This window comes from Balaenoptera ricei, chromosome 10 (genome assembly GCF_028023285.1).
Source record: "Balaenoptera ricei isolate mBalRic1 chromosome 10, mBalRic1.hap2, whole genome shotgun sequence".
Lineage (NCBI taxonomy): Eukaryota > Metazoa > Chordata > Mammalia > Artiodactyla > Balaenopteridae > Balaenoptera > Balaenoptera ricei.
Window position 1 is genome coordinate 7,202,694 of NC_082648.1, and position 16,482 is coordinate 7,219,175.

Genomic DNA, 16,482 nt, shown 5'->3' on the forward strand with positions numbered 1-16,482 from the left:
TATTTAAATTTTTTTTAATAATGAACATATGTATTATTTTAAAATTATATACCTAGACATGTTTTCGAGTCAATATATATAGTTATATTTCATTCTTTTTAACAACTACATAGTATTTCATCAATAGCTACATCATTGATTTATTCTACAGTAATGGAGAGTCCACTCTCCTGCAGGTCTCAAGCTGGGCATTGAAGGAAGCAGCAAACACTTAAAATAGAAATTAACAGAGAATTCCCTGGCGTCTGGACTCTGAGCTCTCACTGCCGAGGTTGCGGATTCAATCCCTGGTCGGGGAACTAAGGTCCTGCAAGCGGCCAAAAAAACCCCAACAACTGCAAGAGAAGGAGCTACATAGGAAGGATGACTAGGAAAGGCCTTTCTGAGTAGTGAACATGCTACAGTGATAAAAGTACAACTTTTGGTTTTTCTTTTTTTTGGCTGCGTTGGGTCTTCATTGCTGCATGCAGGCTTTCTCTAGTTGCGGTGCGGGGGACTACTCATTGCGGTGGCTTCTTTTGTTGCGAAGCACGGGCTCTAGACGCGCGGGCTTCAGTAGTTGTGGCACACGGGATTAGTTGCACCGTGGCATGTGGGATCTTCCCAGACCAGGGATCGAACCCGTGTCCCCTGCATTGGCAAGCAGGTTCTCAACCACTGCGCCACCAGGGAAGCCCAGAAGTACAACTTTTATCTGTATATGCTGTGCCAGTATTTTGTAGGATTCCTCCAAAGCAGAAATTACGGATCAGAAAGCATGAAATTTTAAATATCAATAGATATTGTCAAGCTGCCTTCTAAAAAGGTTAACAATTTAACATTCACTCCAAGTGTCTATTTTCTAAAACTTTAGCCAGGCCTGGGTATTGTCAATCTTCATAATTTTTGCCCATCTCTGTAGGAAGAAAAAAATCTTTTTTTTTTTTATTTCTTTTATTGTTAGTTTGGATATCCTTTCATTTTGACCATTACTGACCTTCATAATTGAATGCTTGTTCCTGTGCTTGGCCTATTTTCGTCCATTATTGTTCAGTTTTCTTATTGTCCGGTTTTTTGGGTTTTTTAAAAATTTATTTATTTTTGGCTGCGTTGGGTCTTCGTTGCTGCGCGGGCTTTCCCTAGTTGCGGCAAGCGGGGGCTACTCTTCGTTGCGGTGCGCAGGCTTCTCACTGCTGTGGCATCTCTTGTTGCGGAGCATGGGCTCTAGGCGCGCGGGCTTCAGTAGTTGTGGCTCGTGGGCTCTAGAGCGCAGGCTCAGTAGTTGTGGCGCACGGGCTTAGCTGCTTCGCAGCATGTGGGATCTTCTCAGGCCAGGGCTCAAACCCGTAACCCCTGCATTGGCAGGCAGATTCTTAACCACTGCGCCACCAGGGAAGCCCTGTATGGTTCTTATTTTATTGTTCCTTTCTCTTTGTATATTATGAAAATGAAGCCTTTGTCATGGCTTTGACACGTTTTTGCCAGTTTTTCTTTGAAAAAATTTTGATGATGTTTTATCACAATAGAAAGTTTTAATTTTATGTGGTTAGAAGTATAAGTTTTATCCTTTATAATTCACATATTATATACTTTGCTTAAAACAGATCTGTATTAAAAAGGCAACTATAGTTATATGGAGGTATACAATAGGTGGGTGGGGAGGAGATGTTGAGGAAATTTAAGAAAATGAGACCAGTTAGTTATTCACTGTAAACTGAGGCAGTGGCTATGAGCATGGGGAATAGAAGACAGATTTGAGGGATTTTTTTTTTTAATATAACACCTTTACTGAGATATAGTTTGCATATACAGTTCACCTACTTGAAGTGTTACAGTTCAAGGGTTTTTAAGTATATTCACAGACATGTGCAACCATTAATCAATTTTAAAACATTTTATCACCCCCACGAGAAGCCCCATAACCATTAGCAGTCATTCTGCATTCCTCTTTAACTGCTTCCATCCTCTGGTAACCAGTAAACTACTTCTGTCTACAGATTTGCCTGTTGTGGACATTTCATGGATGGAATCATAAAATATGTGACCTAATGTGACTGGCTTCTGTCACTTAGCATGATGTTTCAAGGTTCATCCATGTTGTAGCATGTATTAATACTTCATTTCTTTCTATGAACAAATAATGTTTCATTGTATGATGATTATTACTGCATTTGTTTATCCATTGACCAGTTGATGGACATTTGGGTTTTTTCCATTTTTGGCTATTATGAATAATGCTGTTATGAACATTCTTGTTCAAGTTTTTATGTGGATATAGGCTTCCAATTCCCTTGGGTATATATATTGGAGTGAAACTGCCAGGTCATATGGTAACTCTATGTTTAACTTTATGAGGAACTACCGAGCTATTTTCCAAAGCACTGTACCATCTTACATACCCGCAAGCAATGTATGAGGGTTCTAATTTCTTCATATCCTCACCAACAATTTTTATTATGTATCTTTTTTTATTACAGCATTCTAGTGGCTGTAAAGTGCTATCTCATTATGAGCTTGATTTTCATTTCCTCATTGACTAAAGATGTTGAACATGTTCTTTGCTTATTGGTCATTTGTATACCTTCTTTGGAGACATGTCTATTCAAGTCCTTTGTCCATTTTTTAACTGTATTGTCTTTTTGTTCAGTTGTAAATTCTTACATATTCTGGATGTGCCCTTTATCGGGTATATGAGTTATATTTGCTCATGTTGTATAGGTTGTCTTTTCACTTTTTTGGTGGTATTCTTTGAAGCACAAAAATTTTTATGTTGATGAAGTCCAATTAATCTAATTTTCCTTTTATTACTTGTACTTATGATGTCATATCACAAAAGCTCTTTCTAACTCAAGTTGGAAAGGTTTACGTTTAGATCTGTTATCCATTTTGAGTTAATTTTTATTTATGGTGTGAGGAAGGGATCTGACTTCATTCTTATGCTTGTGGATAGCCAATTGTTAACAGCATCTTTTCAAAACAAGATTTGATTTTGTCAATAACTATTCAGGGATTGAGGGACATTTTTTGAAAGCAGACTTGAAAGGACTTGACAACTGGAAGGTGAAGGAGATACAAGAGTGAAAAATTTTTGTTTGGGAACTAGATAACTAGTAATGCCATTAACCAGTGTGGGCAAATCAACTAGAGGAGGAAGAGCAGAAGCAGCTTTGGAAGATTGGTTTGAGGCATGTTGAGCTTGAGATACTTACAAGATGTTCATGTGGAGATTCATGACAGGCCATTGTACATTTGGTTTGGAATTCAAAAGAATGTTTGGAGTGAAAAACCATAGATTTGGAAGTCCCCTTCTTCTGTGGGAAAAGTTGAGATAACTGAGAATCTGGTCAGAGATAAACCTGACATTTAATAGTCACTGAGGGGGAAGAATCAATGAAAAAGAAGTAGACTTAGGAATGAGAGACGTTGAGAAGGCTACCTAGAGAATGGTGTGGATGCTGAGGGAGGTTGGGGAGCTCATTAGCAATTTAAATGGTGAAGAGAGTTTGATTAGGATAATAGCCAAGGAGGTCACTGGTTCTGCAGTTAGGTCATTCCTGTTTTTTGCAGCTGAAGAAGCTTCAATAGAGATGTTGCAATGGAATGTGGGGAAGAGTGCTTGAACCTTCAAGCGAAAAATACATGTGTCCCTTGGAAATTATTGCTAAAGACTATAACTACCATCTTGGTAGCCTAAGGGAAGGAGCACGAAGAAAGCTGAATGCTTCTCTTTTCCTTTGATTGTGGCTCCATACTCCAGTACTTAACACAGCTGAGATAAGCCCGGAATGTTGTAGCAAAACTTTCTAAAGACCAGGAGATAAAAGAAGAGAAAAAGAATACTACAAGAGTTATGAGTAATAGATGTTTTACTTTTAGCGAGGTGGTTCATTACAGAGCTATCTTCCTGAGAAGCTCCTGGCCTAGTTCCATTTGTCAGAGGCCAGCGTTACCTTGTACCTCTTGGGAGGGTCCTCAAACACATCTAAACTCAAAGTCTAAGGGAGGAAGTTCAAGTTTCCTTATGTGTAAGAGTCCTGGTTTTCTTTTTGTGGACCCACCTCTTTTCTCTAGATATGGGAATGTCCACTTTTTTCAGGGAGAAGCTACCTTCTCACAAGGGTGTGGCCATAGGAGGATTAATCATTATTTCAATAAAATAAATAAGAAGTCCAGTCACACCAAAGATATTGTTAGTAGTAGGTATGTAATTTCATATAGAGGGCTGAACTTCTGTGAGACCACTAGACATTCTGAAATAACTTGATGTTGAATGGGTGGGAAAGAAAAAGAAACAGAGTGTAGGTCACTCCTTGGAGGATTTTGACAGTGAAGGACAGAGTACCTTATGGGAAGTAGAGGTATAGGAAGAATGAGAGTGCTTCAGGATGGTGGTACTTTAGAATCCCTTGGCAGCAGGGATAGATAAGCAGGAAGTGAGAAATTTAAGGCAGAAACAGGAATAATGGATAGAACAGTGTCTTGAAGCATGGGTGGGATAAAATATGGAGAGGAGGCTGGAAACATCTAAAATAGGCAGGATTCTAGAAGGAATGGATTAAAGGTGAGGTGAGGGTAAGGAATGAAAATTAGCAAAATCCATTTTCTGAAACAGCATGGAGTCTGGTCATCTGGGTAAATGGGGAAAACAAGGGTTTGAAGAGGCTGGGAAAAGGTTTATTTGTCTGAATGCAATATTTTCTCCACACCCTAACACCTTGAGCACTGCTTCTGCAGAGAGATGTCATTTCCTGTACGTAACCCTCCAAAGGTAAATGCTTGGTTGAATGAGCCCCTTGCCTAACAGTCCTTGTGTTTTACCCACCTGAAAAATCCCCAGGATTGGTTTAGGCTTCTTTGATACTACCCCCAGGATGCTAAAAAAAATAAAACACAACCTGGAAGAGGATGGTACCATTATAAATTCATAATCACCCATCTCACTGAGATATTAATAATGTTCAGCAATCTGTAATCATCTAATCCAAGTTTTTACCAAATTGAGGAACAATAATCCAGTTTATCTATATTATTATTTGGTTATTCATTTACTCAACAAATACTAATTGAGTGTCTAGTATGTACAGGCTCCTTTTAGATGTTAAGTATATGGGACAAATAATGTTGATAGACAAGGTCCCTTTTGTAATGGGGTCAGATAATAACCAAAGAAATATTTCCAGATAGTGATAAGACCTATGAAAAAAATTAAAACAGAAATGTGATAAGTGGTGAGCGGGTAGAAGGACAACATAGATAGCCTGGTGAAGGAGACCTCTTTGAGGAAGAGGCTTTGAGCTCAGACTTAAATGACAAGAAGGAGTCAGACATTTGAAGATCTTGTGAAGACATCTCCAGGCAGTCCTGTGCCAGAAATGAACTTGATATAATAGAGGGACAGGAAAACAAAACAAAACAACCCTCCTATGGCTAGAGCTTAATGAATCAAGGGAATAGTGATAGATAGTAAGGCAGGAAAAAGAGGTAGAGGCCAGGTACAGTTTTGATACTTCTGTGAAGAACGAGTTGTAGAAGAATAGGAATGAAATCAGTAAGACTGATTAAGAGACTATTGCAGCAGATCAAATGACAGATTTTGATGGTTTTGACAAGGGTGCTGCAGTGGAGATAGGAGAGTGGAAGGAATCTGGGTAGATTCTGGAGGTAAAGCTGACAGTTCTTGCTGTTGGATTAGATGTGGGAGGTGGGAGAGAAATCCTGCATAGCTCCTAGCGTTTAGGCTTTGGCAAAAGGGTGAATAGTAATAATGTCTACTAGATGGAGAAGACTAAGGAAGGAAAAGATTCGGGGGGTTGGAAGAGAAACCGGTACTTCTGTTCTGGCTATGCTTGGTTTGAGATGCCGTTTGGCCACTCAAATGGAGATATCAGACAGGCTATAGATCTGTGACTCTGGAAATCAGGAAGTAAGTCAGCAGTGAGAAACTTACTACCTTTCAAGGTAGCCTATTATGTTGGATAGCTCTAATTACCAGAAAGTTCTTTCTATTACTTTGAGATGATTATAAGTGTAGTGTAAATATGATGCCCATTTCCATCTGGGGTTACTGAAAAATACATATTTTTGGAAAGACAGCAAATGTCTGAAGGAAATTAGCATGCTCTCTCCTAATGTCTTTTATTCTCTAAGCTAATAATCTTAGTTTCCCCAGCTGCTCTGCAGGACCTTGCTTCCAGATTCTTCAACATCCTGGTCATATCCTTTTTAAAGAAGGATGCCAAGGACTAAAGTGACCTGAATAACACACCCAAAATGTAGGACTATTTTCCCTCTTATTTGTTATTGTTCAGAAATATGTTCACTTTTTATAATTTGTCTGTGTTCTATCTTGTCATTAACGTGTTAGGGTCCCTGCCTGAGGCATACGACATTTCTTCTAATTTTCTCTTAATCTGTTGTTGATTTGAAAATCAAATAACCAACTTATGCTCTGTATCAGATATTAACATTTTGCTTTGTATGTTTGGAATATTTTATAATAACTTAAAATGGAGAGTATGTGCTTTCTGAGAGGGCCCACCTGAGCCCTTCTGTGAGTAAAGCTTTGAACTCTAGTGGGAAATTTTTTTTTTCCTTACTTTGTTTTTCTAATCTATATTCAAAATAAGTGAGTTTTTCAAATAGTTGATTTCCAGATGGGTAAGGTATTTCAGTCCTTTACAAAAGGATCTTCTTAGAGATTTTCTCAGTCTAGGGCACTGGTTCTCAACTAGCAGTGATTTTGCTCCCCAGGGACATTTGGCAATTTCTGCAGACTTATTTCGTTGCTATGACTTGTGGCAAAGAGAATGCTACCTACATCTAGTGGGTAGGGTCCAGGGATGCTGCAAAACCTCCCACAATGCACAGGACAAGCCCCAGTAACAAAGAGTTATTGGCCCCAAATGCCAGTAGTACCTAGATTTACAAACCCTGGACCATGGTATTTCCCTGATGTTGTTTACTAACCTCATTGAAAAAAAAGGTTAATAAAACCTATGTGAAAAGAATCGACACAATTTAAACTTAATGAATTAATTCTGCTTCCAACTAATCACTGCTCTCTCCCTTTATCTCATGCCAACCATCTGTTAATAATCTTTCTATAATTTAATGGGACAATATTGAAGCACAACTTTTTTTCACCTAAGAAAATGTTTTCATAGCCCCAATTTTCTGTCACCGCTCTCAGTCTCCATCCTTTTTAGAATATTAACAATGTTCAGTGATCACATTTGGACATTATTTTCATATGCTCTCATTTAAAGCAAAATCAGGGAGTTCCCTGGTGGTCTAGTGGTTAGGATTCAATGCTTTCACTGCCGAGGGCCCGGGTTCAGTCCCTGGTTGGGGAACTGAGATCCCGCAGGCCTCAAGGCGTGGCCTAAATAAATAAATAAATATTATAAATAAAGTAAAATCATGCTCTCGTTTATCTCACTGACCTCTCTGGCCTTTACTTTCTCTTCCCCATATTTTGCTCATTCTTTCCGTCTGTAAGGTCATGTTTCTTGAGAAGAGGCGCAATCCTGCTTTTCTACTAGATAAATACAACACAACTTAAACCAGAAGCTCTGTTCTCCTTATCTTTCAGGTGCCCCAATGAGGCATGCGGCTATTCTGGGACGTGGCTGTGCAGACATGTTCACTGCTTTGCTATTAGTGAGACAGGCGGAGGCAGAGGCACTGTCCTGTCGCTGGCTGTACTTAGAGGCCGAGGTGTGGGGGCCAAGAGGAATGCTTTTTCCTGCATGTGCTCCATGCTGGGAGCAGCTCCAGTCTTTTCCTGGGGCTGTTTTATTTCTTGGTATTGATGGCAGCTGTCAAGATCAAAGAGGAACTAATGAGACAGGGGTAAATAGCTTCACTCTCAGGGTACCTGAAAGGAGCAAAGGCTGATGGAAATTCTGAAGCGCAAGGGGAGCAATAAATTCTTTCTTTAGCCATACCCAGAAACAACAACTAGGTAGCTCTTTTCAGATGCTTCTAAGTTTTCAGATTGCAACTGTGACACCACTCAGAATCTAGTGGCAAAAAATAAGCCTTCCCCAGTACCTTTGTGTTTTAGAGCTAGAGATTCATTCATTCATTCAGATATTTATTGAATGTGTCTACATGTACCAGGCACAAAAATGAGCCAGGGAAACTTCTAAACATTTGGAAATTTCGAGTGTGTGTTTGAGAGAGAAATGATGTGTGCATACCTAATTAGTAGTCCAAATATTTACATAATTGATCTCCTTTCTTCCATGGGGTAATAATTGCTCTGTATGCATGAATCCCCAAGTATTTGTGTAGACAGTGTGTTTGAGATGGCAGAGAGTAAATCAGCTGGGGTCCTTCCCCTTCAGCCTTAAGACTACCTTTTAGGATTAGAGAATTGAGATACAGATTTAACAACTTAACTAATTATTAGCATAGCATATAGCACAGCAAGTTAATGCAATAGTCTGAGCAGCTACCTGGGTCTTCTGACTTTCAAGCTTGTCATTGTTCTAAAAATACACGTGAGAGAAGACTGTTTGCAGAAAACGCTTTCTGCCACTGTACCAAGTTGGTTTCTATCCAGAAAGCCTCTGGCTGAAACAATGGATAGGATAATGAAATGAAGCAACAGAGTTTGGGGTTCAGAGCTGGGGTGGAGGGATGAAATGGAGAGGAGAAATTAGAAGAAGCACAGAGTGAGGAGACTATATTTTAGTTGTGGCAAAGCACGTAAGATAAAAGTGACGCATTTGGTGTCTCTGGAGTACAAGTGGTATGCTGGTGCTGTAAAAAAGGGAAAAAATGCAGTAAGATTTTGTTTTATTCTTCAACTAAGGGCTTACACTCAAAGTAGCATGTCTGGTATTCAAAGACTGCTGCAGCAGAGCCTGAACTTGCTTTTAGAAAAGGGTTCTCTCTTACTAGATTCCTGTAAGGACCCTACTCTTCAGCAAAACTGGACAAAGCACTCTTCCCCAATCCTCTGCACAGACTTCCTAGCACCATTCCTTGGCCCAGGCCATCCCATCTTCCTGAGATGCCCTTCTCTAATCTCTGCCTACCTCTTATCTTACCCATCTTTCAAGAGCTATTCCAAATTCTAACTTCTGGAAGATTCTAACTTCAGAAGCCTTTCTGGATTGTTTCCACGTGAATAAAGTCTCTCAATTCTTTTACTTCCTTAAGCACTTTCTTTTCCGGTCCCCTCCATGGACCAAATTGTAATCAAGCCGACGGCAGGAACGTGGGGGGCTCCGCACCGTTCAGCAGAGTGCTGTGCGATTTTGTAGGCTCTCTCGGCATATATGTATGTATATATTTTAATTTTTCTAAAAATTGCCTTTAAAAAAAATTAAAATCTTCTCAGATTTAAAAAACTGTTGTTTCTTATTGTTTTTATTAGATGTTCTCTTCTCCAAAGATTGAGAGGTCCAAGAATGCAGCTAATGGGCAAAAATAGAGAATGGATTTGGAAGAAGCAAAGTTTCTGGCTAAGATATGGGGACAAGTTTGACTTTAGGTACAGGGAGATATTGGAAAAGAGAATCAGAGAGACAAAAGGAGCCTGAAGATGGTGGCTTATAACCTGGGGAAATGGAAAGAAAAGACAAAGGAGCCAGAAAGAGGAGGAACTGTAGAAATTTTGAGATACAGATATTGAGGAGATGGACGGAGGAACAGTCAAGAGACTAAAAGGGTTATGTCAAAGGGAAAGACCTTAGCGTTTGCTTGTCTTTGGGAGGTTCCTTTTCATACATGTCAGAAAAGGAAATGGAAAACAATACAGAAGTAAGCAAGTAAGCATATCCTCTTTATAACCTCCTGCTGGTCCCTTCCTTGGAAATTGAAATGACTCATGGAGGCATATGAGAATAAATAAACACTTCCCAGGAACTGTCTCTGTTCTTAGCAAAGTTCTGTCTGCAGCTATTTTCTCCAGAATCCTGCATGATCTGGTTCAAGACATGACTGTGTCTTTCCCCTCCATGTCTCTACATACATTTCAGGTCCCTGGGTTTGCTTATGTCTGTTGCCTTAGTGCCTCTGCTCTGTTCCTCTAACTGTGGGCTGTATGTCTCCATCCATTTCTGTAAGTTGTTTATGGTATCTTATCACTTGTGCAGTTCCTCTTATTTATTTATTTTTATTTTTATTTATTTTTGGCTGTGTTGGTCTTCGTTGCTGCACACAGGCTTTCTCTAGTTGCGGCGAGCAGGGGCTACTCTTCATTGTGGTGCGCGGGCTTCTCATTGTGGTGGCTTGTCTTGTTGCAGAGCACGGGCTCTAGGCACGCGGGCTTCAGTAGTTGTGGCATGCGGGTCAGTAGTTGTGGCTCGCGGGCTCTAGAGCGCAGGCTCAGTAGTTGTGGCGCACGGGCTTAGTTGCTCTGCAGTATGTGGGATCTTCCCGGACCAGGGCTCGAACCCGTGTCCCCTGCATTGGCAGGCAGATTCTTAACCACTGCGCCACCAGGGAAGTCCTGCAGTTCCTCTTTTGACTGTCTGAAGTCTCATCTATGTCTGTGCCTTTTCCTTTTGCCTTAGTCTTTTATTTTTCTCTCTGTACTCTCCCATTCTGCTTCTGTCACTGCTTTTCTTTACCAGGTGGCTTACTGTGATCCCATCCCCATAGCAACCCCTGTCTGGGGAAGAATGAGGGGAAAGGGAAGGAAGAGAGAGCCTAGAATTAGATAGACAGTGAGAAGCTGGATTGGAGTTGGAGGGTGACCTTTTAGATTGAGTCCTGGAATAGAGTACAGACAAACTATGTAGGTGGATGCCAGCCAAATTACCCAAAATCCTAAGGGAACACATATTGGGTGCCCACATCCAGCCCCAGCTAGTAAATTCGTTCTGTTTTTCGTTCTGCCAGTCTTGTCATCTTTTATTCCCTCTCCTGTGATCCAGATTAACTCTTTCTTTCTGTTTCTAAGCTTTATGATTTTTATACCTGTGTGGTTTTGGGTGTATTGTACTTTGAAAAGTGATTTTCTTAAAGATTCATGAATATTCACATTGGAACCACAAGGTCTTTCTTTAGATGTACTAGGGTTTTTCACTAGGATTCCTTCTGGGCACCTTAATTTTTTTTTTTTTTTTTTTTTTTTGGCCATGCCGTGAGGCTTGCAGGATCTTACTTCCCCAACCAGGGATTGAAACCAGGCCCTCGGCAGTGAAAGCGCAGAGTCCTAACCACTGGACTGCCAGGAAATGCCCTGGACACTATAATTTAAGTGGTCATGGAGAACACTTGGAATGGCCTTAGAAAAGGACAACAAAAAGTCAACTGTGAAATGATATTGTACATACTCATTTAGGACCAGAATGGTAGATAAGAGATTTAATAAGCAAGAAAGAAGATTTTACCAACAATGGGATTTGTTTTACATAAGGAAAGTTTACTCAGTGAGGTAATGGAATTATTCTGCCCAGAGATACCTTTAAAACCAGATAGGGGGGCTTCCCTGGTGGCGCAGTGGTTGAGAATCTGCCTGCTAATGCAGGGGACATGGGTTCGAGCCCTGGTCTGGGAAGATCCCACATGCCACGGAGCAACTAGGCCCGTGAGCCACAATTACTGAACCTGCGCATCTGGAGCCTGTGCTCCGCAACAAGAGAGGCCGCGATAGTGAGAGGCCCGCGCACCGCGATGAAGAGTGGCCCCCGCTTGCCACAACTAGAGAAAGCCCTCGCACAGAAACGAAGACCCAACACAGCCAAAAAAAAAATTAAATAATTAATAAATTAATTTAAAAAACAAAAACAAAAAAAACCAGATAGGATCCATCTATCTGTAAAGGAAATGGGCTAGATAAGTACTTCTCAAACCTGAGCTCCCTTTCCCATTGCTTCCCTTGACCCCAGCTGGAGAGCTTGTTAAACACAAATTCCTGAACTCCACCCCTTAGAAATTCAGATTCTTAGGTCGGGAGAGAGGGAAGTGTAAGTGGGGGTAGAGGGTTTTTTATTTGCATTTCTAACGGACTCCCTGGAGATGCTGGTGCTGCTGGCCCAGGGACCACAACTTGAGTAGCACTAGTCTAGATGATTTCGAGAGTCAGGGACCACAACTGACATACATGGTACATAAATGTGTGGATATTGCATTGCTCTTTGATTAAAAATATCTTTTTCTTTGGGAATGGAGGAGTGTGAACGAGCTAAATCAGATAGGTTTTGTTTTTTTATGCCCAGTTGCAAGCTGTGATACCCATTTGACTCCTTTCTTTGTTCTGCAGAGTGACCAACCATCCCAGTTTGCCCAGGGCCTTTCTGTGCTAAACTAGGACAGTCCAGGGAACCTGGACATTTGGGTGACCTCTCCGTTCACATGAGGCTGGATAACATCTAATAAAAACAATAAGAAACAGCAGTTTTCTATATCTGAGAAAAGGAAAAATGAATTTGAGTCATCAATTAGGACTAGAAATGTGGTTTCTAGTCCTAATTCATAACTTATTAATTTTATGACTTTAAATTGGGCATTTAAATCTCCCTGTTTCAGTTTCTACCTGTAAAATGGAGATAGCATTACCTACTCTTCTTACTTCACAAAAAAATTTTGAAGATCAATTAAAACAATGTATATAAAAGATTTTTATTAAAATACCATACACATATTAAGACAGAGATGTAGCTCACTTGTTTTTATTTAGAATTTATTATTTATTGCCAAAAAAATTGCAACACAGCAATCCAATTTCTAAGTATACACCCAAGGGAAAAGAATTCATATGTATGGCAGGTGACAGGGATGTTTTATAATGGCTCAAAACTAAAAACAATAATGGAGTAGCATGAATGTGTACATCAACAGGAGACTGGATACATAAATTTTGGCATATCCATAAATGGAATACTACTCAGCAGTAACAAGGAATGAACTGCTGATTCACACCACGTAATACTCATAGACACTATGTTAAGTGAAAAAAAAAAATCCTAGCACAAAAGAGTGCATACTATATGATTCCATTTACATAGAGATCAAGAACAACAAAATTAATTGATGATGATAGAAGTCAGTATAGTGGGTTCCTCTGGGGAGGGAGGCTATAGACAGGCACAAGGAAACCTTCCAGGGAGCAAGAAGTGTTCTAGAATCTGGATCTTAATCTGGGTGGTGGTTGTACTGTACAGGTGAATATGGATGTAAATATTCACCCAGCTGTATACTTAACATTAACGCATTTTTACCTGCTTTCCTGTTTGTGTATTATGCTTAAGTAAAGCAGAAAAAAGAAAGAAAAAGACATAAAAGGAAGAAAGAACTCACCCTCACTTCTAACACCACTAGAGGACAAATTCTTTTTTTTTTTTTTAATGTTTCAACTCAAATAGCTCAGCACTGTTAAGAGGCTCGGTTTTGTAATCTGAACATCTACTATGTGGATCTAGAGGTTATCCCCTCGCTTGAAGTTGGTGGTCAGACATCTCCGTTTCTAGACTTGAGCAACATGTGACAGTAAAGGGAAGTGGAAGCCCTGTGTCACTGGTTCAGGAAGAGGGCTATGTTTACATCAACATTGCAACCAATCTTTTTGTTGTTGTTTTTCCTTCCTTTCAGTTTTCACCTTTGTGTCCTTATGCCTGCTTTTCTTTCTTTCTGTATTTTTCTTTCTTTCTTTCTTTCTTTGGCTGCGCATCTTATGGGATCTTAGTTCCCCGACCAGGGATTGAACCCGGGCCCTCCGCAGTGAGAGTGTGGAGTCCTAACCACTGGACCACCAAGGAATTCCCATGCCTACTTTTCTTAGATTGATTTTTCACCCTCCCACCAAATAGCATACCCTTTAGGGACAGGGGCGGTCTTCAAATTTTCTTCATCCCTGGTCAGTAGCCTACTTTCCCATCTTTTCTAAACGTGTCTGATTAAACTCAATGGTGTATGCTGACATTTTCTTTTATGAGTCTATCCCAGAGACTTACATCCTGTCCCCCTGCCCAAAGAGCCTTCCAGTAGCCTTTACAGCTGCATTCTCGGACTTTATTTGTTTGGGAACAGTGCCTGTGACAATTCCCACTCTCATTAAGACTCCCATCCACACCTCCAGGGAATTCTCCCCATTTTAGTGCTTTCCCACCCTGCCTTCTCCTCAGCAGCTGTTCTGGGTCTAGTGTGCTTCCTTCACCTTCAGCCTTCCTCAGGAAAAAAGAAAACTTAGGAAGAAAGAAGTCATTTATTTCTCAGGAAGGGTTAGTCAGCTGACCAAGTTGTCTGAGGGTCTAAAAGGGGGTGGGGGGATGATCAGAAATACGTAAGTGGAAAGAGAGCAGAAAGCATGAGTCGCATTATATTGCCTTCCCTTTTAAATTGAGTAGTTTTAGTTTTTAATCTCTGTAACATCGGTGTGTGTTTCATAGAAGGTACTTAATAAATATTTGCCAATATATGAAAAAGGTGAATGCATGAGACTAAAACTGTACAGTATGATTAAAAAATGACAGGAACTGCAGCAGGAATCAGGGTGCTGAGGACACTTTGTAAGATGCAAATCTGTCGGGCGGTGGGTGCATGGGTGCGTATATCTGTCAAAAGTCATCGCCCTGGACACCCAGCATGTAAATGAAATTGACTTCAAAAAATAGAATCAGGGTGCTGCAGGTACGTGAAGAACGGGGCGATTTTGTAAAGATCCGAGGCCATGTGGTAATGTGAAATGTGCAATATACACAGAAAAGAGAAGAGGGGAGAAGGGAGGCAGAAGGGGAGAGAAAAGAACAGAAAACAAGACCAGACCAGACCCGAGGCTAAACAGTCGGGGTAAGGTCGAGGAGCAGCTGCCGAGTGGCGCTGAAAGGGCGGTTTGGGATTAGTTGCCTAGAACAAAAACCTGCCCTAGAGGCAGAACCCTTGTGGAACATTTTGCATCTCCCTAGAGATGCTTCACATTCAGGAAATTACAGTTTTCTCCGAGGACCGGGGCGGGCGCGCCTGCCGGGCCCCCTCAGCATCTGGCCGGGGGCGGGGCGCAGGCGCGGACGTGCGGGAAGGCACAGCACCCGCGGGGCGGCGTCCTGTCCAGCCCCCGGCCGTGCGTCCCCGCCCCAGACGGTCACTGCGCGTGTGTTTTCCGTCTGTGTCAGCTCTTGGTCTCTTCGTCGGGCCAATTTTGGCCAAGGAGGGAGAGATACCAGTGGGCAGGGCCGAGGCCGGCGGGGGCGGAGGGGTGGCCTTAGAAGAAGGAGAGTAGAGAGCAAGTGAGGGGAAAGGGGGCTTGGAAACTGGATGCGGGGATGTGAGTGCAGGAGAGGGAGAGAGCCGGTACCGAGAGAAGAGGTGATTTAGAACGAATAAGACGCTGAGAAAGACGCTTCAAGATTGGGAGGGGAAAAGCAGTTAAGAATTAACGAAGGCATCAAAGAAGAGCATACACTTGTGTAGGGAAATGGAGAAAAAGCAGGTTGCAGTCAAACGGGGAGTTGTTCGGCGCGCTACCATGGCTGAAGAAGTGCTTGAGAGGAGAAACCAGGAAAGTGGAAAAAACTCTAATTCTGGGACTCTTCTTTTCCTGCCTCATTCATTTTCCCTTCAGTTGAGATGTAAATACATTCCTCTGTTGGTGTTTATCTTTCCCTTTTTGTACCGTGGAGAAAAATAAGCCAGCGCCCCGTTTTAAAAAACGAGGCGATTTATGTATCATGACATTCTGTTTGTGCATTATATTTTAGTTATGAACTTGGTAGTGCCCCTTCATGTAAACCTTTTAGGACTTTGGGTAAACATAATCAGCAAGTAATATATGTGTCTTCAAAACAGCATCTGACATACTGTAGAAAGTTAATCATTAGAAAATTCAACGTGTTCTACTTTAAACACAACTATTGTGCCACATTAAAATCTTAAATTTGCGAAGAAATTAATTAGAACAATCATTTATATTGATATTGTAGAATTATGCAGGATTTTAAAAAATTATGTAGAGATTGACTTTATTTTTTAAAACAGGCTCCCATAGTGTGTTTTAAAATACGACTCAGCAGCAAGCAGTGATAGAAATCAGTAAGTGTAGAATAAGCAAATTAATGATCTAGGTTTAATAATGTGTTCTATTTATAATGATTTATCGAGGGACCTGATTCCACTAAGGTCCTTGTTCTCTACTAGTCTCCGCATCCCATTTCTTCACACATGATTTCATTAGGTAAGTGGGTAATGGAGGTGGTAACATTTTGGCTCCAGTTTCCAACTTTTGTTACTTCCACTTACCAACTGTAAAAAGGAATATTAGAAGACACAGAAATCCCTGGCAACAGTCTCACAGTGCATCACTGTACACTTCAGCCGTCCTTACAGCCCTCTTCCCTATACCATCTTCAGCACTGATATAAAATGCAGTGTGACTGCCACCTTTTTGGGGGTCACAGAAAATGACATGTAGCTAAGGAAGATAGGAAGACTGCGTTTGGAGATCATCCATCAGTCCACTAAGTTAGCCACTCAATTAGCCACTTCTTTTTTTTTTTTTTTTTTAATTTATTTATTTATGGCTGTGTTGGGTCTTCATTTCTGTGTGAGGGC

General features: G+C 40.9%; 1 non-coding gene across 1 annotated transcript; it reads right to left on the reverse strand.

The window, feature by feature from the left end:
* Positions 1-13,621: 13,621 nt before the first annotated feature.
* Positions 13,622-13,694, reverse strand: TRNAE-CUC (transfer RNA glutamic acid (anticodon CUC)). The gene has a single exon. It is a non-coding gene; the product is annotated as a tRNA-Glu (tRNA).
* Between the last annotated feature and the right edge of the window lie 2,788 nt (positions 13,695-16,482).